Source organism: Callorhinus ursinus, unplaced genomic scaffold, assembly GCF_003265705.2.
Source record: "Callorhinus ursinus isolate GAN/ISIS: 27379988/994484 unplaced genomic scaffold, GSC_fseal_2.0 scaffold47, whole genome shotgun sequence".
NCBI classification, from domain to species: Eukaryota; Metazoa; Chordata; class Mammalia; order Carnivora; family Otariidae; genus Callorhinus; species Callorhinus ursinus.
The window spans coordinates 6,219,065-6,246,764 of record NW_027397109.1 but is presented as its reverse complement, the minus strand read 5'-3'; positions in this window follow the sequence as shown (position 1 = coordinate 6,246,764).

Below are 27,700 nucleotides of genomic sequence, written 5' to 3'. Positions count from 1 at the left end.
GGCCTCTTTCCTTGGTGTGCGGATGGCTGCCTTCTCCCCATGTTCTTCTCTGGGCTTTTCTCTGTGGGTGTCTGGGTATTGATCACCTCTTTTTTTTTTTTAAGATTTTATTTATTTGACACAGAGAAAGAGAGAACACGAGCAGGGGGAGTGGCAGGCAAAGGCAGAGGGAGAAGCAGGCTTCCCACAGAGCTGGGGGAGCCCAATGTGGGGCTCGATCCCAGGACCCCGGGATCATGACCTGAGCTGAAGGCAATCGCTTAACCCACTGAGCCACCCAGGCACCCATGATCACCTCTTTTTTTAAGACACCAGTCAGATTGAATTAGGGCCACCCTAATGACCTCATTTTAACATAATTACCTCTTTATGTGAATCGAACCATTTCTTCACCTCTTCTGTTACGGGTGGACTGGGAATGGTTGCTGGTCTGGCTCTTTTCAGGAACACTGTCCCCATGAACACCCTTGTGCTTGTCATTGGGCACAGCTGTGCACAGTATCTGTTGGCAACGGGCCTGGGAGTGGAATTGTAGCTACAGGGGTACATTTCTTCACCCCTGTAGTAGGTACTACAGGTCCATCTCCAGAATGTCCACAATGCTGCTCTGATGAGCAGTGGGAGAGCACCCTTTGCTAACTCCTCACCAGCACTCAGGATGGTCAGACCTGCAAACAATGTGCCCTGGGCCCCACGCACCCCGCTGAGGGCCTTGAACTTCTTGGGATTAGAGGATGTCTCGGTCTCTTTGGGCTACAGTGACGCAGATTCCATAGATAAGTGGCTTAAACAACAAACATGTACGTCTCACACTTCTGCAAGCTGCAAAGTCTTGCTGTGCTCTCCACGGTGGCAGGGGTGAGGGAGAGTTCTCTGGGGTCCCTTTTATAAGGGCATGAAACCCATTCGTGAGGGATCCACCCTGCGACCTAATCTCCTCCCAAAGGCCCCACCTCCTGATGCCATCACATCAGGGGTTAGGGTTTAACATTTTGGGGGGATGCAAACATTGAGTCTAGAGCAGAGAGCCTGGGGCACTGTCCCTTCGGTGCAGTGACCAAATGGGAGCCCACCTGCCCACTCCCTTTCTTCCTCTCTCTCTGGCTCCTGAGGACTTCCTGCAGGCCCACCTCATCCATCACAGCCCACAGAAACTACTCTTCCTGCCCTTTTGATGGCCTTGAGTGTAACCCCCAGTACTCGGGACTCCCCTCTGGCCACATGGAGCCCTTTGCAAACCTCCCCTTCCACCTGCAACTTCCGAGGGCCTGTGGGCACCATCCAGGAACATCAGGGTTCATTGCCTTAGTGAGCCACACAGGGAAGCTCTGCGTGGGAGAGCAGCTGTGTGGGACCAGGAGCCTGAGCTTAGAGCCATGAGCTCAGTGACTGGGCCAGGCACTAGCCTGAGCTTTCACATGCTCATCCACGCAATGAAAGAACTGTCAGGATTCACTGAGATCGTATCCATGAGGATGTTTGGGGTGATGTGCTACATGGTTCAGAATTCACCATTAGCATCAGTGGTCCTTTCTAAGATAACATCAAGCTGATACATAGGTAGCACCGGATACATGAGGGAGAGTATCTCATCCTATCCCATGGAATGCTTCTAACCTCCCTATAGGAGAGGAAACTGAGGCTCAGGAAGCTGGCTGGCCATGCTTGAGATTGCACCACTGGGAAGGGTCAGAGCCAGGAACCTTACCTGTCATCCGCCTCCAAACCCCATTGTGCATAACCCCCTGGAGTAAAAGCAGTGTCGGTGGGCCAGTTCACAGTCACTGTGGCAGGAAGGTAAAGAGGATCAGAAGATGCCACCCCAAAATGTGCCCCTTTGGCCTAAGGCTTATGTGGAGGTGAAGACAATTGAAAAACAGCAGACCCCCAAAAAACTCTACCCTTCCCCTATCTGCCTCAAGGCAGGGCATAAATTTCCCTTTGTTGAGGTGTTCTCCCTTCTCCCGTACCAGGAAGAGGAAACCACTCATGACTGAGACTGCACCAACTTGAATCTGCATAAACAAACCTTACTGAAATATCCCTTATGTTCTAGGAGTTTCCCACATACGCTGACCTTTCCACACCTCACCAGCCCCAGAAGCCCCAAACTCTTTTCCTGTGTCTTTTCTTTCACTAGCTTTTTGTTAGGATGGTATACAAGCTCCAAATTCTAAGTGCTTGAGTCACATTTCTTTGAGAAGTCCTGTGCCTACAGATGTATTTATATCTGTTCTTTCCTCTTGTTAGCATGACTTTTGCTAAGTTTAATTTGTAGGTCCCTAGGCACTGAACATAAAAGGGTAGAGGAAAAAGTTTTTCCTCCCTACAAAGGCAAGAACCCAGAGGAGGTCCTGATGGGCCTTCTTACAGCACACCATTCCTCAGAGGGCAGAGGCCCCTGGGAATAGCAGGGCTACCCCACCCTCCACCCCGTGCCATGACATGTGAGCATTGTGCTGTGTGCTGAGGGGATGCCTCCCAGCCCAGGTAAGCAGGCACCCACTGAAAAAGCCAGTCACACCCATTAAAGAGTCCCCAGCGTCTGAGTCCTGTGAGCAGGCTCAAGGCCCGTGAGCTCCTCAAGCTTGTCATGATAAAGGCATCATCAGTAGGAAGGCCAGCATGGAGCCAAAGATTCTGGAAAGCTGCCCCTTGGCAATGAGAGAGGAGAAAATTCTCTAACTTACTTTCGGTTTCCATGCTATATTTCTCCAGGCCCAGCTCAGCAGGAGTCACTCAGGAGGGTTTGAAACCTATTCATCCATTCTTTAACACTCGTCCTATCAAGAGGCAGAGCCCATTGTCCTCTCTTGAATCTGGGCTGGGCTGAATTCCTCCCTTCTGAGGAGTGCTTGAGGGGGCAGAATCGGTGCCTTATGACCTAGGAAGAAAGATCATAAAAGGCAGGACGGTTTCTGCCACCTCTCTCCTGGGCTGCTTGTCCCTGGAAGCCAGCCGCCATGCTGTGAGGAAGCCCATGCACATGGAAGGGACACATGAGGTGTCCAAGCTGAGACCCCCGCTGACAGCCAGCCTCCACTGCCTGACCTGTAAATGGAGAAGCCCTTTGAGAAGAGTCTGACCCCAACTACTCACTGCAACTCCATGAAACATCCTGAGTGAAAACAGCCAAGCCAGAACTGCTAGGTCAACCTCCAGAACAACGGAGATATTAGCGGTAAGCGTGGGGTGGTTTAAGCCGCTAAGTTTTGGGGTGGATTAGGAAGCCAGAGATAGATAGTCACTGCGGTCAGTTCCCACCGTTTCTGTCCAACACCCCTCTCAAACACCACTGCCAATTCTGCACTTCATACAGAACAGGGCAGAAGCCCACCGGGGTCCCCAGTGCTGCCTGGCGGACAGGTGCTGGGGGCCAGCCGGGTCCTGGGCTGCCAGTGAGCTGTCAGCTTTGTGCTGTGGGGCCAGTCCAGTCCGTACCAGCAGGCTCCCCTGCCATCTGTCTCACTTGTGGGCCGGAGTGCAGCTGTGGGCATCACCTGCACTGTCCTTTGCTCTGGGACTGGGTCCAGAGCCAAGTGGGCTTGACGGGTGGTCCACACCAGCTATGGGACTGGCTGCATCATGGTCTATGAGGGCAGTAAATGTTCAAAGCAGAGACGTGGGTCTCAGAGTCAAGCCCAAGAGGAGAAAATGAGTCCAAAGGTGGGGAAACAGGACATGCATGGGCTAGGAAGGGGGCACAGGGTAGGCTGGGGGTGATGTGCCTGCCTGTATGATGAGTGGCTGGGTGCACGGACGGGGCAGATGACTTGAGAGCAAGGGCAGGACCAAAGGATCTGCGTCTGCACCCAGATCTCCCGTGCTGAACGCTGCTGTCTTGGCCAGGTACCGCCAGGCCCTTGGTCATCGTCTTCTCCCCAAGACCTCAAGGACAGCACCCACTTCCTACACTTTCACCTTTTGATTAGGATACTGTCCCGTTGGAGCCATGGGCTGTCGGGGCCTGACTCTTAATCCTTCCTCACCCCCGCCCCATCCCCAGACCCTTTGAGTACCACTGGGGTGGCCAGGACAAGGCCACAGACATCCAGTCCCTTTGGAAACAGGGTACAGGACGGATGCCCCCTCCCCTAAAAACATGTCCTGCCTCAAGATCAGCTCCCTCGGGCCTGTAGACTCCCACAGTGGAGGTCCCAGCATGCCTTGCAGCCTGAGCCCAACCCAGGCTCCCCTGCGGCAGGAGGGACAAACGGGCCTGGAAGGCACTGTCCCTGCCTTCCTGGGGGCTACTGGGACTGGCAGTGGGCTTTGCCCTCCTCCTTCCCCATTCGCCCACTCCTCCCCTAGTTACATTCTGGGCAAACAAATGCTTTCCAGCAGAGTCAGAGTTCATTAGGGAGATGGAGAGCAGTGCTCCCCGGGCTGCCCACACTAACGGGAATGGAGAGGCCTGCCTGGCAGGCCGACCACCCAAGCTGGTCCACTGCCTGCCCTCCTGGCCTTTAGAGGAGCTGGGTGGGCAGGAGAAGGGAGGAAAAGAGTGCTCAGCGCAGTTAACCTTTGCTGTTGATGTAAGGCTGCTCATTATTATTTCTTTAGATGAACTGTTTGGTAGACACTTGTTTGTATGTTGTGGGCTTCAGCAAAGGCAAAAAGACAATGCTGAGGGCTCCCGGAATGGCTGCAGTGGGATGGCGGGCCTCTCCCAGAGGATACGGGCGGGTGGGGTGCAGAGGCAGAGGGTATGGCCCCCTATGGCTTTCAGCCTCAGAGAGGGGCCTCTGGGGTGCAGAATCTGCTGGGGGGGCGGGGCTGGTCCTCCTCAGCTGAGGGCTGTTAACACCCACCAGGGACTGGAAGAACACTCCTTCTTGGGGGGGACAGGGAGAAGGAAGCCCCAGGAGGGGGCCTCTGGGGGCGGTGCAGTGGGAAGAGGTGGGAGAAAGGCAGGGTTTTCTGAGGGTACCCGGACCCATCCTGGCTGCTGGACCTCTGAGCCCTGGGGCCCTCACCACTGACCCATTCTTGCAAATGCCCGGCACGCTGTCCAAACAGGAGTCAATGGGCTCAGTGAAGTGTATGGTTCCATGCTGAAGCCATTTACCTTTTAACTAAATTCAAAGGGTGCTTCTTGCTTTTTTAAAAAAAGAAACAAAACCCAGCTTCATTGAGGTATAATTGACATATACTAAGCTGTGCCTATTTCAGATTCAAGTTCGAGAACTTAGATTCAGAGAGGGCCCCGGTGAAGCCATCACCACAGTCAGGATAGTGAGCACATCGCCACCCCCTACAAGTTGCCTGGAGCCCCTCAAGAATCCTCCCTCCCTTCTCCACCCCTCTACCCCCAGTCTGTGCTTCTTGCAGTAATTTACTGATATTTTTTAACTAAAATAAATTGCATTTCCTTATAGGAACAGAAGTTGGTGGGAAGTAAAAATGGGAGAGAATAAGCTTGTCCAGCCCGTGGAGGGAATGCTGGGGGGACAGTGACAACCTCCACATACAGGTGGGGGTCGGGCCTGTCGAGAGAAAACCCAAGGCTCAGATTCCCGGCAGCTGTGGGGATTGCTCTGAATGACCCTCTGAGGTCTCCTTTCCTTTGGGGGAAAATAAAAGGCAGCCCTGGGCATGATTTAAAATCCTAGTCAGGCCCTAAGTAAAATCTGGGAAAGGGTCTCTTCTATCTTGCCAGCCCCAAGGCAGGCGCCTCCCAGCGGAGAGGAGGGGGGTCAAAATCAATGCCCACCAGGCTCAGGGCAGAAACCAGCAAGGGAAAAGGAGGGCAGACCACGGCTGGCCAAGGGGGAAAGCCGCCATCCAGCTCTGGCCTCTCTTGTGGGGACCGGCTGAGTTTTTTACTAGATGCCGAATATCTGGATTTTTAAGCACAATCTCCTAATTCTTAAGGTTGACCCTGTCATGGTTTTTTAAATCACCTTAGGGGATGCAAGTCTAGGGTGCCCCAATTGCAGGCACCCAGCTTGTGGCTTCTGCGCCATCAGATGACCTCTCTCCCTCCTCTGAGCTCCTTCTTGCTAACTCTAGCACCATCTTGTTGCCATCCAACAGATTCTCCTTTTATTTCATGTCCCTAAACTTCCACTGGGCTCTCGTGATGCTGTCCCGTTCTGGGCTCTGGGCTGGGGAGGAAGCGATAGAGAGGGGTGGTCCCCGTCCCTGTCCCTGGGGACATGCTGGATGCCGAATGCTCCCATGGAAGTGCATCCGCAGCTCCCAGGCTTATGAAAGAGATGCCGAAGGCTCTACTGAGGTGCTCACTGATGGCCACAGGGAGAGGACACCGGGGCTGAGCTGGAGCCAAGAAGGATGATGAGGATTCACAGGCAGCCAAGGGAGGAAAGGAGGACAGCGGAGGGCATGGTGTGCTCTGGGAAAGGAAAGTGGTCTGTCCAGTGGGTCAGACGGGGGACCCAGGGAGGGTCTCGCCAGTTGGGAGAAGAGTGATATGGGAGAAGAAGAGAGACTCACCAGTGTCTCTTCTGGGACCTCTTGCAGCTCTCGTCCTCTCCTGCCCAAGCCCTCTTAAGGAAGAACCTCCTTCTGGGTTCTAGGAGAGGGGAGGTTGTCCGCTGAGCTTGCTTTATTGTCCTAGCAGCCTAGAATGGGGATCGGCCTCAAAGATTGTCTAGTCAAATCCCCGCAAGACACCCTGTCCCACAGCACTGTGTCATCCGGACCCCCTTCCCACCCTTCCATCAAACAGGCCAGGCTCCTGATCTCCCCCCTTCATAGGGGGGCTGGGGGTCCTTGGGGTTTTTCCCAGCATAAGAATGGCAGGAAGCTGCCAAAAGTTTGCGACGATCAGAACTCAAAGCACACTCGAGCCGGCAGAGAAGGAGGGAATATAGACGAGCATCCTTTGGACAGCTGTGCCTACACTCTATATAAAAGTGTCAGATTCAATCACTCAGGTTCGGGGGCCGTCGACGCCAAACATCTGGATCTTTGGACAGGCCCCGAAGACGCCCGGATGTTGCACTTCCCACCTGGAAGCCTGCTGTCATCTACGGGCCGTGCTGATGTGGGAGAGGGACACACCTGGCCAGGCCCAGCCCACTTCCTTGGAGGGGCCTCAGACCAGCTCCCTGCGGACAGGACGAACGTGGGGGGTGGGAGGGGGAAGCAGGGCCTGTCCAGCCTGCACTGGGCCTTTCTGGGCTGTGGGGCAACCCCATGCCCGCCACTGGACACTGACAGCCCAGTGGCCCCTGCTCGGTGGGGTGTCCCCGCCAATCTCGTGGACCATTAGTGGTGGACTGTGACGAGGTAACTGGTGAGTTCGCCTTGACCCTGGGAAGGGGCCGCAAAGCTAGTTAGCCTTGGCTTACGAAGGAAGAAATTCACTTTTCCATTTTGACCCTTCCTCCTGCCAAGAGTAAACCAAACGGCTAATTCCTAGGGTTTGGCTCCCAGAGGTGGGATGTGTTTGCAAAGTTACTGCCTCAAGCCACAGCGGAACGATGCCAACAGTTTGTCACCCCCAAAATACTTTTTAGTAATGAAGTGTCATTAATTAGAACCCCTCGCCCCCAACAATTTGCTGAGAAAGATGCTCCTGTCTAAAAGAGAGGATCAGGGAAGGCCAACCAACTTTTGTGAGAGCCAGCGCCCTTCCCTCCTTTGGGCTGGTTTCATGTGCACCGTCAGGGGTGAGCACAGCTGCTGGACGGAAGTGATCCAAGAAGAGTAAAGTTGCACCCCTCGATAAAGCTCCTCGATTGCTTCACGTGGAGCATGACCATGGAGTAGGACTCACCAATTCCACTCCCAGGGATATACCCAGGAGAACAGAGATCACAGTCCATGCAGAAACTTGTGCATGAATGCTCATAGCACTATTCACAATAGCCAAAAGATGGAAACTACCCCATCATCCATCAACTGGTGAATGAATAAATAAAATGTGGTGTAGCCATATCACAGAATATTATTTGGCAATAAAAAGGAATAACGTACTGACATATGCTACAACATGGATGAACTTTGGAAAAGTCATGGCAAGTGAAAGAAGCCAGAGGCAAAGGGCAAATATTGGATGATTCCAATTATATGAAATGTCTAGCACAGGAGAATCCACAGAGGCAGAGAATAGATCAGTGGTTTCCTAGGTCCCCAGGTAGGGTGGGGGAGGAAATGAGGGGTACGTGCTAAAAGGTACAGGGTTTCTTTTTGTAGCGAAGAATACGTTCCTATGTTGATTATGATGGAGGCACAACCCTGTGAATACACTAAAAGCCACTGGCTTGTACATTTTCAATGGCTGAATTGTATGGTGTGTGAATTATATCCCAGTCAAACTGTTACTAATAAAAAAGGATAAGAAAACTGCATCTTCAACATATTCCAGGATCCAGACTTTCCCAATTCCCAGCTGGTGGCCCACCCAACCACCCACGTATTGGAGGGGTTGTACTAGGGTTCAATTATTGACTTACCTTTGTCAATTGCATACAGATATTCGGAATTATAGCAAAACAGGATTGATCCCATCACCTATTCCAAAGGAGACAATAGAATAACATCACACCCCTAGACATTAAAGGCCTGGATATAGTCTTATAATTTTATAGAGGAAGGATTGAATGTTTATTACCCCTGAATCCAGTACCTGGGCCCATGAAATTTAAAAAGAAAATAGATTGTTGATTTGCTGTGTGACCTTAGGCAAATGACTTGCCATCTCTGGTTTGCAGTTTCTTCATTTATGAAATGGGGATAATAATAGCACCTATCTCCTAGAGTTGCTATGAGGATTAAACAAGTAATATGTTTAAAGCACTGAAAACAGTGCCCAGAACACCGTAGAATGTATTTGCTATTAGTTGATTTCTGTCTCATGGCCTTAGGACTCTGCTTCCATTGCCTAATGTTTTTCCCTGAAACTTTCATATTGCTCACCCCGCCCCCCAATCAGGTCGCTGCTTATCTATCGAAAGGCAGATGACATAGCCCCTTGCCTGACCACCCTAACCGAGGGGCCCCTCCCATCCCACCGCCCCGCTTTTCTTTTTTAATTTTTTTTTAAGATCTTATTTATTTGCGAGAGAGAGAGAATGAGAAACAGAGAGCATGAGAGGGAGGAGGGTCAGAGGGAGAAGCAGACTCCCTGCTGAGCAGGGAGCCCGATGTGGGACTCGATCCCGGGACTCCAGGATCATGACCTGAGCCGAAGGCAGTTGCTTAGCCAACTGAGCCACCCAGGCGCCCACCCCGCTTTAGTTTTATTCACAGCACTTGTATGACCTGAAATTGCTATGTCTGTATTTGTTTACTATCTAGCTACACGGCGCCTTGTTCACACGGAACCCTGCCTGGATCAGAGGCATTTGCTGAAGGAATGAATGAAGCAATGAATGGATCTCTACTGGGTGTGGGCTAGATCCCAGAGACCTGTGTCCCGACCTCAGAAGACTTAGGTCCATGCTGAGCAGCTGGAGGGTCCTTCATCCATTGTGTGTATCTGGAGGGCTCTTAGTTCCAGAAGCCCTGGCAGTGGAGTGGCCAGAAAATGGAAGCCACAAAAACACTTCTCTGGGCCAGAGGCAGAAGCCAAATTGATTTTGAGGGAGAACTCCTTCCACTTTGGGAAACTAAACCGTCAGTGGCTACAACCAGTGAAGGCAGGTCTTGCTCTGGGTGGAGCACCTGATGGGTGCAGAGCCGAGCACCCTGAAGTTCATTGTTACTTCGCAGGCAGAAAAGTGGAGGAGCGACAAGAGGCTAGGGGCTGTTCTGGCTGAGCTGGTCACATCGTCTCTCCTCCCGATCTGGGCCACATGCTGCTGAGCTTCGAGAGAACTGGGAAGTGGATGTTTTGCTGGGCGAATGGATACCCCCATCAAAATTAGAATGGAGTGAAGAAAACTAGAGTAGTGATTAACAGTGGAGAAGACTAGCTATTGGATGGGTAACCAGCAGTCCCTGCCATGGAGAGGATCAAAGAGCCAGGTTCCTTTCACCGCTGGTGACAGATGGGAACTCTCAAGTTGTGTAAAGACTTCAGCACCATTCCCCGTGCCGTGTTTACAAAAAATCCGCTCTGCTGAGTTGCCCCTTCATCTAAATCATCATTTTTTTTTTTTTTTTTAACTTAAGGCCCTCAGCAGCTAATTAAATAACAAGTCTCGGGTTGGGATGACTCACAGGGAACTGGATGGACTCACTCATGGAAACACCAAATGACCCCAGCCCAGGGGCCTTCAGAGCGGAGCAAAGACACAATCCCTGTCCTCCTTTTCTGAGGCAAGCAAACAATGTCCCCCACCCCAACTATAAACAAAACGCCATGTCTGTTCATCATCGAGCATTTGGAAAATTCAGAGAACTATAAATAAGAAAATGAAAATCTCCCCAGCCCCACCATGCAGAGATGAGCACAGTTCACATGCTGACCTAATTCCTCAGGGCGTGGTTGGCCGGGGACCCCCTTTAGAATTTAGGACCCACCTTACCCCCTGGGTGTATATCAACCTTACCTCTGTAGAAAATGTTTTGAATCTCAAGAAGCCAGCTCCGGGGTTTAAACAGAGAAAAACACTACTCCTCCATCCCCCGGTTTTCCCATCAGGTGTATACCCCTCATGACTTCCAAATCTGGGTGCGGGAATTGTGTGTTTCTTAAATTACACTGACGGAAGAGCCACGTGGGAAACAAGTGATTCTCCAAATGGGGTTTTTATATGCCTTGTGTGGCCAAGCGAGCCTCGGGCCTGGGGGAGAGGAAGTACGCAGGGTTTGCTTCTTGGAGAGACCAGCCATCTTCAAGTATTTTTTTTCTTTTTATTCAATTAGCTTTGGAGGGAGGGGGGTCACCAGCTGCATGGTTTGTGAGTCACTTGGATTTCAAGCTCTAAACAGCCTATTTTAGGCAATGGATGTTTAAGGTTTGAGAGTTTTTACTATTATTATTCTTAATTATTCATTTTCAAATCTGGCCCTGGAGAAGACTGGTTCTTTCCCCTCAAGGTTTCAACATTAGCTCTGGAAGTCGGTAAATGAGAAGGTGATCTGAGGTGCCTATGACCTAAACGGGGGGGATTAAAAATGCAATTAATGTACAAGGAAAGAGTGATCGGTGCTCGGGGGGGATGGAAAAAGAGAGGATGAAAAGTCTGTAAATCACCCATTTATCTCAAAGGGGCCCCCTGAGTCCAATGTTGGCTCTGAAACCTAATCGGGTCCTCTAGCCTGACCACGGGGAAGAACAGTTGCATTGAAACCATCCTGGAAAGTTTGAGGAGCACTATAGCCATAAATATTGAGTGTGCTTTACCTTGTTTATTAAATACACATTGATGGATTTGAGCTGTGTGCTGAGCCCCTTCCACATGGGAGGTGTGGGAGGACCCGCACTCTTAGAACTTGATAGTGTTGAATAACCGGCACTCTGGGGGGTAGGGGGAGAGGAGCGGGTGAGTTCTTGTTTGGTAGCGTTTGCAATGTCTATGGCATAAATACTCCCGCCGCCAAGACAATCTTTGGACTCGGAGCTGGGGAGGGATGTACGGTAGCACATATTATACAGTATTTCCACCATATAAGCACCATATAGATTGTAAACAGGTATGAGTAAACTTAATTGTACAATAGAGTGAATTAATTAGGAAGTGATGCATTGGATGGGATTTGAGTATCACCTTTGTTTTGGATACAATGTATTTAATTGTAAGTTTCTAATTTAATTTTTCATAAAAGCTGTATTTAACAGCCAGCTCACAACATGTCTGAAAACGTCACGCCATTCTCTCGGATTAGGAATGAGCCAGCTCCAGGACACTGCTGTCTAAGGGGGCGGTTGGGAGTAAACAAACGCTGATGGTTGGCTGGCCAGGTCTAGGAAGGCTTCTGGCGACTGAGGACAGCCTGCCACCACCCGACTGATTATCTGATGGTAGCCCAGGGCCACTCCCTGGTTTCCAGGTCTGCTGGATTTGGAGCCCATCTCTGAGCCTCAGACCTGTCTGACTCCTCCTAATTCTGAGATCATCTGTCTTCAGATGGTGCTGAGCATCTTCAGAGTAAAAGCCTGATAGCAAGGGCAGTGCTACGCTCTGGTTTGCGCTGTAATGTGCTTCTCTCCCTCCTCTCTTCCTCTCCCCCACCTCCTTTTCCTCCACCTTCATCTCCCGCCCTCTCCTTCTCTGTCTGTCTCTGTCTCTCCTTTAGCCCAGCACAGTAGCCAAGTTAGCCCACTGTGTGCCCTTATGGAAAATCCTTTGTTTAAAAAAAAAAAAAATCATTTGTTGGGCGCCTGGGTGGCTCAGTCGGTGAAGCGTCTGCCTTTGTTTGGCTCAGGTCATGATCCCAGGGTCCTGGGATTGAGTCCTGCGTGGGGAGCTTGCTTCTCCCTCTGCCTGCCGCTCCCCGTGCTTGTTCTCTCTCTGTCAAATGAATAAATAAAATCTTAAAAAAAAAAACAAAACATTTATTGAGTGAAGGGGCTAAAAAGTACAAACTCCCAGCTGTAAATGAGATAAGCCATGGGGATGAAATGTACAACATGGGGATTATAGTTAGTAAGACTGTGTCATGTCGTATATTTGTAAGTTGCCAAGAGAATAAATCTTAAAAGTTTTCATCAGAGGAAAAAGAAATTTTATAACTATGTATGGTGGTGGATGTTAACTAGACTTATTGTGGTGATCATTTCACAATATATACAAATACTGAATCATTATGTTGTGCACCTGAAACTAACATAATGTTATATGTCAGTTATGTCCAGAAAAAAATCATTTGTGGGGAGAGTCAGGTGGGGACACTGGAAAATCTCAGGAACCCTTGACAAAGAGGGTAAAGGCAGAAAACAGGGTCTCTGACCCCAAAGCTGCCATCTAGAGTTTTTGTTTCCCTGGCCTAACTGCGGGAGGGTCATCTTACTCTCGGGCGGAGGTAGGTGACCAAAGAGCACTCTGCTCCTGGAGTCGCCAGCCAGCCAGAAATGCAGCCCCGGCTACACGGAGGAAGGTCACCCTTTGGTTGAGTTATTCTTCCACATCTCTCTTTGCCTGGCTACTGCTTAAGATGAACTAACCTTAACTCAGGCCACCTTTGACCTTGACCCATCCTCGTCCTCCGGGCTGGAGTGAGCAGAGGTGTCAATGCCGCCTGCGCACAAGGGCAAGGCCAAGGTGCCCAATCTACAAGGAGTCGGTCCCTTCACCTGGCCGGGCACACCCATGGGAGGGGCGGGTTCAGTGTGGGAAGGAAACGCCTGACAGAGACTAGTCCTTCAGGAGACACAACTCGACTCCAGAGACTCAGGAGTGACGGCAATGAAGATGTCATTAACTGAATTTTATAGGACAAAATCTTGGGAAGCTGGCCAAGTAGTGGAAGGAAAAACGAGGGGGGGGGCGAGTCAGAAACCTAGAATATTTATTTTTATTGGATAAATTTGATGTGTAAATGGCACGTAAATTTCACATGTAAATTTAAGGTGTAGAGCGTGCGACTTTGATACACTTATATTTTGTAATATGATTGCCATTGTAATGATATTTATCACATTCCAAAATTATAGTACATTATTGTCTATATTCAATATACTATACATTAGATCTCCATGGCTTAGTTACACGTTTGTACTCCTAAACCCATCAATCTTACTTCCTGCCCCGCCCCTCCCCTGGTAATCACCGTTTTATTCTCTGGTTGGGTTTTGTTTTTTTTTTAATAGGTTCAACTTTTGAGATTCCAAATATAAGGGAAATCATACAGTACTTGTCTTACTCTGACTTATCTTGCTTAGCAGAATGCGCTCAGGGTCCACCCACGCTGTCCCAAATGACACGATGTCCTTCTTTCTCATGGCTGAATAATACTCCACTGTGTCTTTGCTCCACATCTTTTTTGTTCATTCATAAGTTGATGGGCATTAGGGTTATTTCCATATTTAGTTATTAAATAGTTGCATTTTGATTACTTTTGAATATTTTTGAAAATGTAAAGTAACTTGAAGGACTTGGACTATGGGTTGCCAAGTAGCCTCACTGAAAGGATTGCTTTAAAAAAGTAAGGGGACACCTGGGTGGCTCAGTCATTAAGTGTCTGACTTCAGCTCAGGTCATGATCTCGGGGGCCTGGGATCGAATCCCGCACTGGGCTCCCTGCTCAGCGGGGACTCTGCTTTTCCCTCTCCCTCTCCCCCTACTTGTGCTCTCTCTCTCTCAAATAAACAAATAAAATCTTTAAAAAAAATTAGGAATAATGTGCTATTTGCATACTGAAGTGTTTGTAAGAAACCCTATCTGCTAAAGCGCTCAGAGGGCGGGTGGGGAGAGTAGGGGAGGAAGAGCCAGAAGGAAGATAGATTTAGTGACTGAATTCGGGGCATCTTGAATCTACCATCTTAATGGACTTTTGACGCTGTGTTTATGAATATAAACTATTAGCCAAAAATGTTTCAATATTTTTTTTTCTTTTTTTTAGGGAAGAAAGTATTTTCTGGAGTCAATTCCATCACAGTAATTGCATTTCATGATTATTTTCCCATGAAGGAGTTTTACAAGTTCCGTTTGTCCTATTGTTTTTACTTGACTGGAATTCCTTTCATCAGAACGAATTCTGTTTTCCAGACCCCCTGACACCTCCTCGCCCCCTGCCCACCACCAAGACTCTCCGCTCTCCTCTCTGCTAGTTGATTTTTCTCAGACACACACTTGGCCACCGGCAGCTTCACCCCACACACCTCCCAGCTTCCCTCCGGGAGACAGACTGAAGCTCTCTCTGGTCCCAAATTAAACATTGTGGGGAAGACTTTGATTGATCCAGGCTGTGTCCTCCATCCAGTCCTGACCCAATGGGGAGAGGTACAGTGGTTTTTCCCCATCGATCACAGAGCTGGAGTGGAATTAATAAATAGATGGAAGCCCTGTTCTAGCTTCGAATTGTCTAGAATGGGGTTGGTGTTATGGGCTGATGAAAAAAAGCTGTCCTATTAGTGCTCACTTTTTTTTTTTAAACACATGACTGCAGTTCAATGACAGGGACCTTGCTCAAGCTCCAGCCCTACAGAGACATGCGTGGCTCAGCTTGGTGACATGCCAGAGAAATGAGGAGGCACGGTGGCATCAGAGAAGAGCCCCCATTCTGTGCCCCGATGGGCCAGCCAGGAATCCGGTGACCCTGGGTCCTCCACTGTGGGGCCGGATGGGCACAGTCAGAGCTGTGAGTGGCCTGGCACCTCTCCAGGACAAAAGCTGTGGCGAGAGGGGGTGACAGGAGTCAGGAAGGCTCTCCTGATGTTTGGCCCACTTGTTGTGACCTGCTCACTGGCCCCAGGATGGCAGGCCCCACGATGCCACGGACTCTTATCGGCTCCTATCCCAGCTCTTGGTGGACTGTGTTGGGGGCAATGACAGCCCCTCTCCTCTGGGCTCCTGTTAGGTCCCAGCACCTGCCAGGGGCTTCCTGAGCACCTCAGAAAACGCTGCGAGGGCACATTTCTTACCTGCTCTGGGCCTTGGTTTCTTCTTCTGTGAAATGGAGATGTCATGAAACCCATCTCACAGGACTCTTGGGAGAATTAATATAAGCCCTTAGAGCAAGTTCCTGGCACCGAGGGACAGTGACACATAAGCAGTTGTGATTGTTGTCAGCTCTCAGGAGCTGGGATTGACACTCAGGCCCGTCCGGGGCCCCACTCACGGGATTGCCACCTGGGGCTCCATCTTGGGGGCTGGGTAATGCACAGAAGGATGAGGACTTGATCCTCGGGGACTCCGGGTTCCTCCAAGGAGGCCTCCCGCCTGCAGGAGGGGAGACCTCCATACCCCAGGCTGGACTCCGAAGGACTGGGCGGGTCGTTCTGGCAGCCCCTGGGAAGGCCGGACTTGTGGAGGCGGCCATGGGGCAGGGCAGCTGCCGGCCATCCCAGGAGGGCAGTGCTGTAATGGACTTGGCCAGGCGGCCCAGGCTGAAATGCTGATCTAATGTCTCCATGCTGGACTGATCTGGGCCGTAACAACCCACAGCAACGATAAAGCAGAAGAGACTAGAACGGGGTTGAATCCCCTTACAACCCATATGCCAAGCTTCTAGGTAGTGGAAGATTGGCCACTCTGGTGGGGGAGGCAGGGGGGGCCCAGTCTGATGGGAGCCCAGAGACCCTCTCCAAAGGCTTCCTGCAGGCCAGGTCTTCCCCAAGGTGAGGGGAGGACCCTGGGGGAAGCAAAATGTCTGCGTATGGAAAGATAGAAAGTCTCACAAAAGTCCTGCTCAGCCCTCCGGGTGCAAGACTGGTTCAGCTTGGTCAGGTGCTGTGCCTTGGGGTGTGCACTTGGAAGGCGTGGTGGCCAAGGAGGAAGCGTGGGTGCCTCTGGGTCTCGCTGAGAGCCCTCACTGCTCTGAAGGGCGATTAATTTCCTTCCAGGCTGCCTTGGTTCCTACCCAGCTCAAGTGGCTCCGATCTGGTGCCCTCACTGATGCCCATGGCTGCAGTCGGAGCCAGAGGAGCTGCCATTTTCCCCCAGAGGGGCTTCCCTCCTTCCTCTGTGTCTGCAGCCTTCTCTCTCCAGTCAACAGATGACTGGGGGAGACACAGAGGAGTGAAGGATGGAAGCCCCAAGGAGAAGGGTGAGGGGTAAGGAGGGAGGCGGAGGAGGAGAAGCCAAGGGAGGGGTGGGAGCGAGCCCATCTGGTTTCTGTTTCCTGGTCCCTCTTCTCACCAGCTGAGAGACTTTGGCCAAGACGTTCGGCCCCTCTGAGCCTCAGTCCCCTCGTCTACAGAGCAGGGTAAGGGTCCTCCCCTCAGGGACGTTCTGAGGAACAGGGAGCAGGCATCTCACTTCATCCTTGATCCTCGGGGCGGGTGGGACTGGGCTCTCCGCAGGGGCAGGGCGGGTTCTGGCCTCAGTGGCCACCCACTAAATGGGCCACTTCAGAGGTCTCCGGGAAGGATGGACCCGGCCCTGGGCCTTCATGAAGCTGCAGCACCTGCCTGCCTGCAATGCCCTCCCCAGCCCGGCCTCTGGCCTGGGGATGGTGCAGAGGCCCTCACTCCCTCTCTGACCCCATGCTCCTCATCTGGGGGGCGGCTCTGGGGAGGTGAGATGGTGAGGCCCCCCCCCCCCCCCCGGTGCCTAGCCCTGTGCCTGCCTCAGAGAACACAGTCCATGGTTGTTTCCAGGTGGGGAAAGGAGGGGTGGGACCCAGGCCAGGGCCTGCGGCCTCCTTGCCCAGCCTGCCTTGTGCGGCCAGAGGTCTCCTGGACCAGAGACCCCCAGACTTCACCTGGATCCTCCTAACTGCCACAGTCCTCTTAGTTCACCCCTATCACATGTGCCCAAAGCAGTCAGGCTCCCTCTTGACTTCATGACTGTCTCCCCCTGTGTGTCTCTCATCGTCTCTGTGTCCCTTCGGCTTTCTCTGTTTCCTTCTGTGCCCGTGCACGGTTCCTCCCCCGCTCCCTCGGGCTCTGCCTCCCGGCCTCCCTGCCTCCCTCCCCCCCTCTCTCCATCCCTCCCCCATCTCTCTCTGGGCCTGTCTCTCAGCCCCCCTTCCTGCCTGGTCCCTTCCCCCACCCAGTTGCCTCTCGAGGGGACAGCTGTGAAAAATTAGGAACTTGACAGCGAGTATCAGTCCCGAGTGGCACGGGATGATTTATGTCTCCGTGGGAGATCAGGCAGGTTTTCTTAATTATTTCACCCAATAGCACATGTCCTGGGGCTCTCGGGGCCTTTCTTTCCTTTCAAAGTCTTGACTCTCACCTGAGTCGGACAGTTTGTTTTTATTTTTAGAACAGCTCGAGGCCCCCTGAGTCCGGCCAGCCCGGGCCCCCTCCTTCCAGAGAGCATCATCTGGGCGGTGCAGCTAGCCTGCAGGCGGGGCCCGGGGGAGGGGGGGGACAGGGAGACCAGCCTCCGCTCCTCCACGCGCCGCCCTGCTCTGTCGCCCTGGGTCCCCGCACCCCACACCGCCCCGGACCCCCAGATGGAGGACCAGTTGCGAAGCTCAGAGACCATCCTCCGCTGTTAGCACAGAGCACACGGACAACAGACGTCCTGCACTGCTTTCCCACGTAAGCTCCCTCCCTGGGGGCTGCCATCACACAGATCACCTTGGGCAGCTGCGCGCCCCTTCTGAGCCTCCACCTCCTCCTCTGTACAGCGGGGGTGACAAAGGTGCCCGCCTCGTGGGATCGCTGCCGCAGCTAGAAGGATCCACTGGGCATTGCGCATGCGCCAGGCACCATGTTACCCAACCCACGTGGATTATCTCCTCCCTCTCGGTGACCACGGGGGCAAGTATTTGTGTGTCCGTTTTATGAGTAGAGGGACTGAGGTTTAGAGATGTCAAATTATTTCCCTAGGGCCTCAAGGTCACTGAAGCAAGTGGTGCATGGGACCCAAACTCCCCAACCGGGCTGTGTTTCCCCTTATTCCACACACAGGAAGCCCCCGATGTCGCCCTCCTCCAGCCACCCCTGGTGATATTTTCCACGGCTGTGGAAGTGTGCCCACACGGCCTCCCAGCACACACAGGAGGAGGGAGCCAGGATGCCCTGGCAGTTCTGCTCGTGGTTAAAGTAGGGGGAGCTCACATTTCAGTTCTTTCTGGCTTGGAAAAGGCCATTGGAAAAAACAACCTCCCCACCCCCCCACCCCCAGCAACATGTGTTCACAGCTTGTCAGTCCTGGCAGGCCCCAGAGCCTCCCGAGAGGCAGTGGGGGGACCTGGGGCAGTGGGCGGGGACCAGGCTGTGGAACTTGCCCAGTCCATCCTTCCTCTGTTCAAGCCCCTTGCACTGCAGGGTCCAGGGGACCCCAGGGAGGTCTGAGGCTGGGTAAGCACAGGGCCCCTGGAATTGGCAATGAGTCCTCCACGCAGTGGGGACCTGATAAATGTTGCTAGAACTACGGAAACAGCAGGGCCAGGGTTGTGCAAATAAGAGAGATTCCCTCAATCGACAACCCCCTGATTGCAGATTTTAGAGGAGTGGTGAGGCTCCACTCTTACGGAACAGCCTCAGGAAAGCTCCATTCTTTACACTGGCCAAGGGCAGAACAAGGAAAAGTGCGGCCTGGCCAGGAGTGCTAACTTAGCCAGAATTTGTGAGGTTCAAATCATAGGAACACAAGTCAAACTGTCTTGAGCAATAAAAGGAAACTCACTGATGAATGTGATTAAAAAGTCTAAAACATAGCTTCAGGCCTAGCTGGATCCAGGTGCTCTAATGATGCCATCAGAAAGCTGTCACTCTCAGCTTACCTTCCTTTGGCTTGGCTTCACTTCCAGGCAGATTTTTCCAAGGAAGAGCCTTCCAGCCGCAACCCGGCTATATCATGGTCGTGAGGCTGCTTCTTATTGGCCTGAATTGGTCCATGTGTTCAGCCCTGAACCAATCACAGTGGCCAGGAGGTGCACGGTGCTGAGTGTTTTGGCCTCAGTCACATCCCTCCTCTGGAGTGCAGGTGGCATGCCAGACCACAAAACCACATGGTGGAATATAGTAGTAGTGGGGTTGGCACCCCAAAGGAAGAGTGGGGAGCTGTTATCAGAAAAGGTAGTAAGAACAGGGCTAGGTCCACTCTGACCCCACACCCCGTGCCTTCACTTCCTCATCAGCAAGATGAAACAGGCTTCACCTCCAAGTCCCTGTGGCTTGGTGGTCTTGGCATTGGCTGAGCACCTACCCTGCACCAGGTGTGAGTCATGGGGGGTTGGAAGTGATAGAAAGACTTTGAGCCAAGTGCTCCAGACCTTCTACCCTTCACCCCAAGTTCAGTGAACAAGACAGAAAAACTGAAGTAAGGACCAAGGCTCTGTCACAGGCTGCAGGGCAGCCCTGCCTATCCCCCAGCCTCTGCCCACACCTCCATCTTTCTGCCTCCTCCTTCTGGCTTTGGGGCCTACAGTCAGGCTGGTGCTTCTGCCTGGAGCCTCTTCTACTCTGGGCACTTTGTCAAGTCCTGCTCGTCCTTTAGACCTCAACCCCAAAGTGCATTCTCCAGGAGCCCTCTGTAGTACTCCAGGCCAGCTGCAGGTAGGGCCATGCACTCTCGGAGTGCCCTACACTCCTCCGGCCTGGGGACACGGCCTTTTAACTGCAACCATGGGTGAGATCACTTGCTCCCATTCGGTCCATTTTCTGGAGCCGAGCTGGTCCTCCTGTCCTCAGGGAGGTGCAGGGAATGGTCGCCCACCAAAGCAGAGGAGAATGAGCAGAGCTGGCAGGTGGTTCTCTGTCATTTCCCTTTGCTCCTTGGAGCCTGACCTGGGGGCTGAGGCTGATTGTGCCAGGGAGGAAGGACCTGGAAGCATATACTGAGACCCGGGAGAGGAGGCTTCACCGTGTAAACTCTGATCTCAGAGGCGTGAGCGGAGCTGTAGCTTTAAGAAAGCAAAGGTACGCAGTGTTGCTCAAGAAAGACTCAGTGCATAAGGGTTTGCCCCAGAAGAGGAGGGAGGGGTGGGAAGGCATCACGGGGTTCCTCACGGGCTGAGAGGCCTCAGGACCATCCCCAGACTGTGGGACAACTCACTCCATTCTCCAGGGTTCAGGGGAAAACACCTCCCATGGGGTCGGGGGGGTGCCAGGTCAGAGGTATTGTGGCCCCCCCCTTCCATCTGGGACTCTGAGGGCAACAGCCTTCCTCATTGGCCTGGCTGGTGTCAAGAGTCCTCTCTGGTGGCCATCTAGAGGGACATAGTGGTGGAGGGGGCTGGGACAGAGGCATCTTCCCTCGGCAGAGCCAGAGTAGCCCTGGGAGAAGCAACAGCTTTCCCAGGACTCCCTGGAAGGGTGTGGAGATGGCTAGGAGGTCAGCAGAGAGGGTGTAGGTCTGGCCCTTCTGCAGGGCGGATGGAGGCCCAGGCCCAAAGAGGGAGAGGGGGCATCACAATTCAGAGAGGATGTCCAGAGGGCAGCCGGCATGCCACCCAGGTGACCCCTGGCCCACACCAGCATTAGACCTCCCCAGGGGGAAGGAGAGAGAGAGGAGAGACTCCAGAACCCCGTGGGATGGGTCAGCATTCAGCAGTCAGGGAATCCCAAGCCCTGGAGCCTGCTCTCTGTTCCAGTGATCTACAAGTCAGCCCCTTGGCCAATAGCACGCTGTCTTGATTTTTGTCATTCTAGGGTAAACCTTTATATCAGGCAAGTGACGCCCCCACATCATTCTTCTTTGTCAAGATTGCTTATTCTAGAGTCTCCCTTTCCATATGAATTTTAGAATTGGCTTTTCTGGGTCTGCAAAAACCCTGTGGAGATTTTGATTGGTATTCCATTGAATTTGGATACTCACTGACATCTTTATGATGCAGGGCCTTCCAATCCATGAACACAAATGTTTCTCCATTTAGTTAGGTCTTCTTTGATCGGCACTTTGTTGTTTTCATCATACAGACCTTTCTTTTATTATTTTTTAACTCCAGGAAAAGGCATAGCGGAGCTTTCCAGGTCACTGTGGCTTTCCTTCTTTGTCTTTTTTCTTGATCTCTTGCTGAAGTCAGCACCGCATTCCGTCCAGCATCTCCTTGAGCCCCCCCCTCCCCGAGTCCATGTGATCCTGGTCAAGTTGTCACCATGCACAGACTTAAGTACCTCTGGGGACAGGAAGTGCATCCCGCCAAGGCAACTCACCCTCTGCTTGTGCCTACTGGAAAGTTCTTACATATACCAGCTTTCTGCACTCTGTGGTCATGGTTCTACCCCCAGGTAGAGCCCCCCCACCACAGTTCTAGTCCCTAATCATTTCTCTGCTTTGCGAACCTTTCCTCTCTTCCCTAAGCCTCAACTCAGAGGACTCTGCTAGGTATCCCCCTGCCCTGCCCTGTGCTCTCATCTCCTGCATCAGACCCGGACTGTCTGTCTCTCTGTCTCTCTCTCTCCCTCCCTCTCTCTCTCTCTCTCACACACACACACACACGCACACACACATACACGGCACACCTTCCTCTCTTCTTCCTTTATCTGACGCACACCTGCTGGGGGCCTAAGCACCTGACACCTTGCTACTGCCCCAGGTGTCCCAAGAGAACCCCGAGATGAATGGAAACGGGCTCCCACCGCTCTTCTCTTTCAGGCTGTCATAATAAAGGTGGGGATCATGATACAGGGAGGGAAACTGCCACACCTAGCTATCTAAACCTAGGTCCTAGTTTATCTTTGCAGGCTATGGTGATGAGGCTGGGCTCTAGGGGAAGGCAGGGTCACTGAAGTGAGCCTGACCGGTGGATTTGGTTAAAGTTTTGGACCCTGTGGATGGCATTGGCCTCCGTGTCTAGTAACTGATAACCGGGAAGAAGCAGCAGGGTTTGTGGAGGTGTTGATGGTTTCGCTGCCCTGGCCACCAGGCCCCGGGCAAGGCGCTAGCATCTCTGAGTCTCAGTTTCTTCCTCACAAAACGGGGTGCTAATCCCTCCCTCCCACAGAGCGGGTGCATGCTGTGGAGATCCGATCCAGCACCAAGCACCACGCCTGGGACGCGGTTGTGGCGGTTGTGACCACAATCGTCATTAGTGTTTTGGAGGGAAGCCACCCAGCTCTGTAGTTTCCCACATCTCTGAACTTGCTCACTTATGTGGCTCCTTGAAGACTGGTCTGCAGTGGTTCCTTCCTCAAATGGGGGCAACACTGGGTCTATTTGCCTTCTGTCTCACCAAAATACTGACTCTTTCAGTCCAATATACCCAAGACTCTGGGCTGAGGCACGAGTGGTGGGGAGGGCGCCGCTGGGGTGGGCAGGGGCTCCCGCCTGCTTGTGTTATTGTCTGGGACCCCCAGTGCCCATCTGCACTTCTGTTCCTTCAGAGACCCAAGCCCAGGCTTGACTGCCCCAGAGGGAGGCCTCATCCTCAGCTCAGAGAGAGAATCCAGATGATAACCAGCAAGAGTCTAGAGCTTTCCTGTCCAATATGGGAGCCAGTAGCCACGGGAGGCTACCGAGCCTTTGAAATGTGGTTAGTCCTGATTGAGATGTGCTGAAAATGTAAAATCCACACTGGCTTTCAAAGGCTTAGCACCAAAAAAGAGTGTAAAATATCTCATTAATCATTTCTGTATTGGTGATGTCTGTTGAATGATATTTTAGTTATATTAATCAATTATATTATTAAAATTAATTTTACCTACTTTTTAAAATGTGGCTACTAGAAAATTTGAAATGACACATGTAGCTTGCCTTTATGGCTCATATTATGTTTGTGTTGGATAGCGTCCCTGGAGACAGTATGGCCAATATGACATGACTTGCTTTAGGGGCATGCTCCCGGGTGCCAGTGCCCTCCTCTCTCCTAGGTCCTCACCACTTTAGCCTCCTCCATCCTGGTACACAGACAGCAAAACCCTGAATCATGAGGAGCCTTCTTTGTCCCATGCAGTTTTGGATTCCCACCATCCAGAACCATCTTCCCAGTTCCTCAAGCATACACTTTTGTGTAACTTGGAAAAAAAGCATTCCTTACTCAAGATACTTTATTGTTATCCTCTAGAAAACTGGCACAAGAAACATTTCAATCTATGATATCTACCATGGGAATGGTTCTCCTTGGATAGATCATGCTTGTGCAGTGTGCAACCTTCTCAGCTGTATGTGGCAGCCCTGCCAATATCTGTCTGATCCACATATATTAGTTGGAGGAATTTATGAAGAGAAAGAGTAGCAATCGTCCCCACCCCGCCACCTTGATATTTCCAGGTGAAGGCTCCATCTCTTCTTCAACAATTAGCACTGAAAGACCGGTCGCATCTCAGAACTACAGTCTCAGCCTCATTGCTCTCCATATGAAAACCATGTCGTTGTAGAGCCCTGGCCCCAACACTTATCCAGGAAGTTCACAGAGCCTTAGACCGAAGGTAAACTCCAACCAATGGTTCAAGACCCAAGCTCAGAGACTCCTCTGTGAAGACTATCTCCCCTCTGAGCTATTGATGTCACAGAGGTCCCCCAGGTGAGCGTAACCTGGAGTTGTTACCACCTTGGTTGGGGGACCTACCGTTGTTTTGTTGAGGGATGGGTGCTGGTACAGACTGGTATAGGATTCTGGCATGCTTTTATCAAGGAATGTTGACACACATCTGCTTAAAATCATTTAAGTTTATCATCTCGACTGACTCATAGGGCACAGAAAAGCGGGAGGATGAGGTAAGCAGGGAGGGTTGGGAGTATTGCCTCATGACTTTTCACGGTCATCTCTGTTTTCACCCCCAAATGTCCTATTGCTCTCAGTAAGTTCTGTTGGTCGGTTATATAAGCCTGTAGATATTTATTTACCTGTGTCGAGGTTAGTTCTAATCCTACATTGCATTAGTTTCTCACAATAGTGGAGTACAGATTTTATTTATAATATGTTTTGTTAACATCTAACATTTATGATTTCCCCTCACTTTTACACTTCTCTGTTACATGGAAATTTATCCGCGGTCCCCAGAAAAATGTAAAAGAATGTATTTCATTTATTTGTTTATTCTTTTATTTTAAAAATATTTTATTTTTCCCCCAAATCTGAGTTTGATCGCTTGTGGGGAGCAATAGGAAGTGAGTTAGGGGCCAAACCAAAAGGATAAAAACAACTCACAGCCCAGTTTTCCAGATCTCCTTGTGGTTCCTTTAGCTAAATGGATGTTTTGTGGACAGTTAGGTTATTTTGTACAGTAAACAATTTCTTTTCTTTTCTTTTTAGCCATTTAATGTGGTATCATGAAAGGAAGATCAACTTCTTAATGAAAAAAAGCTGAAATGGGAGAGGGAGGCGAGTACATGAGGAGCACTTCCAGGCTTACATAAGTAACATTCCCGCTGCATAAACATCTTGGCAAACCCAGAGACTAAATCCCCATCCCACACTGCTGGCCTGAACCAAACACTGTATAATATTTTTTAAAAATCCTGTTGATGGTAACATTTTTCTGTCCAGAAACAAGTCATTAGTTTGGACAAAGGAATCCAAATGCATCTGCTTCGTTCCCCAAAGTTCTAGTGGAAAATATTGTCTAGAGAAAAGTAAGTGAGCAATAAGAGTGGAGGATTGTGATTTCTTAGGAGTGAAACTGAGAGAAATGGCCCTTAACATCTCTGAAGTTCCTCTCAGCACAAAATCACAAACACCAAACTAAATTAAACCATCCTAATTTGGCAAATGCCAACCAGAGTCCAAAACAAGTCATTTTTAGTGAATTATTAATTCTATTGGAGAGCTTAACCAAAATTCAACCATTACATATTTATCTAACTTCTGCATTGACATGAAATTGAAATGTGCAATTGGTGGCTTGGGGTCCCCAGCTCTACTGTGATAAGTACACACCAATGTATTCATACAAATTTTTGTTCTAAGGAAAAAAAGGTCTTAGAGAATGCTACTGGTTTCGCAACATATCAGTGACATTCAAACTCCAAAAAGATTTAATGCAAGTTGTGAAGAAGAACTATTTCTTTTTTTTAAGTGTTTAAATCATAAAAACAAGTAATATTCCAATAAAACCGGTATCCATGGTCCCTGAGCTACAGAGAATATTTGCATTTCTTTCTGCAGTTCCTGCAGGTCATAACACACTAGAAACGGCCCCTTTTCTTCAGAAAGTCTGAACAGACCAATTATCATAGAAGTAATAGAGAAAGTAGTTAGAGCCCTCCCCCACCACCCCAAAACAGCATTAAGTCCAAATCATTTCTCAGGGGAATTCTAGCAAACCTTTAAAAATCAGATACTCCCAGTGCTGCTTAAACTATAGCATAGAAAGAGAGTGAAAACATCCAATTATTGCTAAGAATATCATCAATTTGAAAATCTGATAAAATTTTATAAAAAATTAAAACTACAAACCAATCTCACTTACTAATATTGATATGAAAATGTTAAAGAAAAATCTAGGCAAATAGAATCCAATAGCACATTAAAGGTAATACATTATGAGCAAATAGTGTTTATTCCAGAAATGTCAGTGTGCAGAAAAGACATTTGAGAAATGCAGTACTCATTCATACTAAAAATGCTTTCTCACTGAAGTCAGAGCCAAGACAAAGATATCCAGTCACCAATACTATACAAGTTTGTGTCAGAAATATTTGGCAAAACAATGAAACAAGGAAATATTTAGAGCAAAAGACTTTGTAAAGAAACAATAACAAAAAAAGCTATCTCTTTATAGATAATGTGATAATATATTGGGACAACCTAAAAGAATCTATGGGAAAACTAACATAAACAATAACAAATTCAAAAGTAGCAGCCCATAAAATCAATAAGCAAGAGCAATGACCTACATATCTATAAAGAAAAGCCATTTGGAAGAAACAATGAAAGAGAAGATTTCATTCATGATAAGGAGGAAAAAAAAGACTGCGGGTATGAACTTCATGAGAAATGTCCAAATCTACTCAAGAAAAATAAAAATACTTTTGTGAAAGAAATGAAAGAAATGGGGAACTAGACCATGTTCATAGATAGACTGAACATTAAAAGATAGCAATTCAATTCAGCCTAAAATAATTAATGAATTTAACATAATCCCGTTTTTTTTTTTTCTGGAGCTAGATAAGTTGACTCAAAAGTTCAAGCAGAAATAGCCAGGATAACCTGGAAAAAAGCAATGTGGAGAAACTGCCTTTACCAAATATTAAAACATATTACAAGTCTTTATCACTTAAAAAAAAACCAAAGTAGAATTAGTACATGGATAAACAGAGTGATAAAACTGAATAAAAAATCCAATAGTAGCCTCAACTGCTTATAGAAATTTAGTATGTACTAAAAGAGGCATCTCAAAAGATACACTTTTAAAATAAGTGGTGTTGGAATAGCTGCACAGCTCTAGGGAAAAAGAGAAAACTGAATCTCTCACTCTGTATACCAAGATACATTCCAATAGCTCAGAAATTAAATGGGATATTTAATAATATGGAATAATAATAGAATAAATCATATAAAATACAGAAAAAAGAATGAATTCCTGAAAATTCTGAAAAGTAGGGAAAACTACTAAACTATGACTTGAAAACCAAAAGCAATAAGGAACAGTCTGATAAATCTGACAGCGAGTAAATAAAATTTCTGCATGGCAGAAACAAACCAAACAAAACAACATAAATGAGTGGAAAAGGGCAAATGACAAACTATGGAAATCAGATTCTAAAAAGAAAAAAGAAATCCAACAATCCCACAAAAAAAAAACAGGCAAGAGCTATAAACAGGTAGGTTAGAGAATAAATGCAAATGCCCTCACACACATATACAGTGCTCAACCTTCTTTATAATAAGACAAATGTAAATGAAAACTATACTAAGTATCACTTCTTAACTATTATGGGACAAAAATCCAAAAGTTTGATGATAAACTTATTGCTGGTTGGAGTAAAAAAGTGCTACAACTCTATGGGAAGAAATTTGGAAAGTTTAGCAAAATTACATAAGCATTTGACACAGAAATCTCTTCTGTATTAATCTATACTAAAAATATAGTGCCAAAATATGAAAAAAGATATATACACACAAGGCTACTCTTAGCAAAAGACAGGAAACAACTCATATACCCACCAATGGGATTGTATAAATTAAGTATATAAACTATAGTACTTCCATTCAATAGAGTGCTATGCAGGTGTTAAGAGAAATGAGGAATATTCTATACATTGCTACAGATAATCTCCAGAATATATGATGATATGAAGAAAAAATATTGAATAAAATTTTACAACAAATATGTAACTAGATTTCTCTGAATGTACCATTTCCAATATTTGACTTTGCAGCCATATAAATGTTTTACATA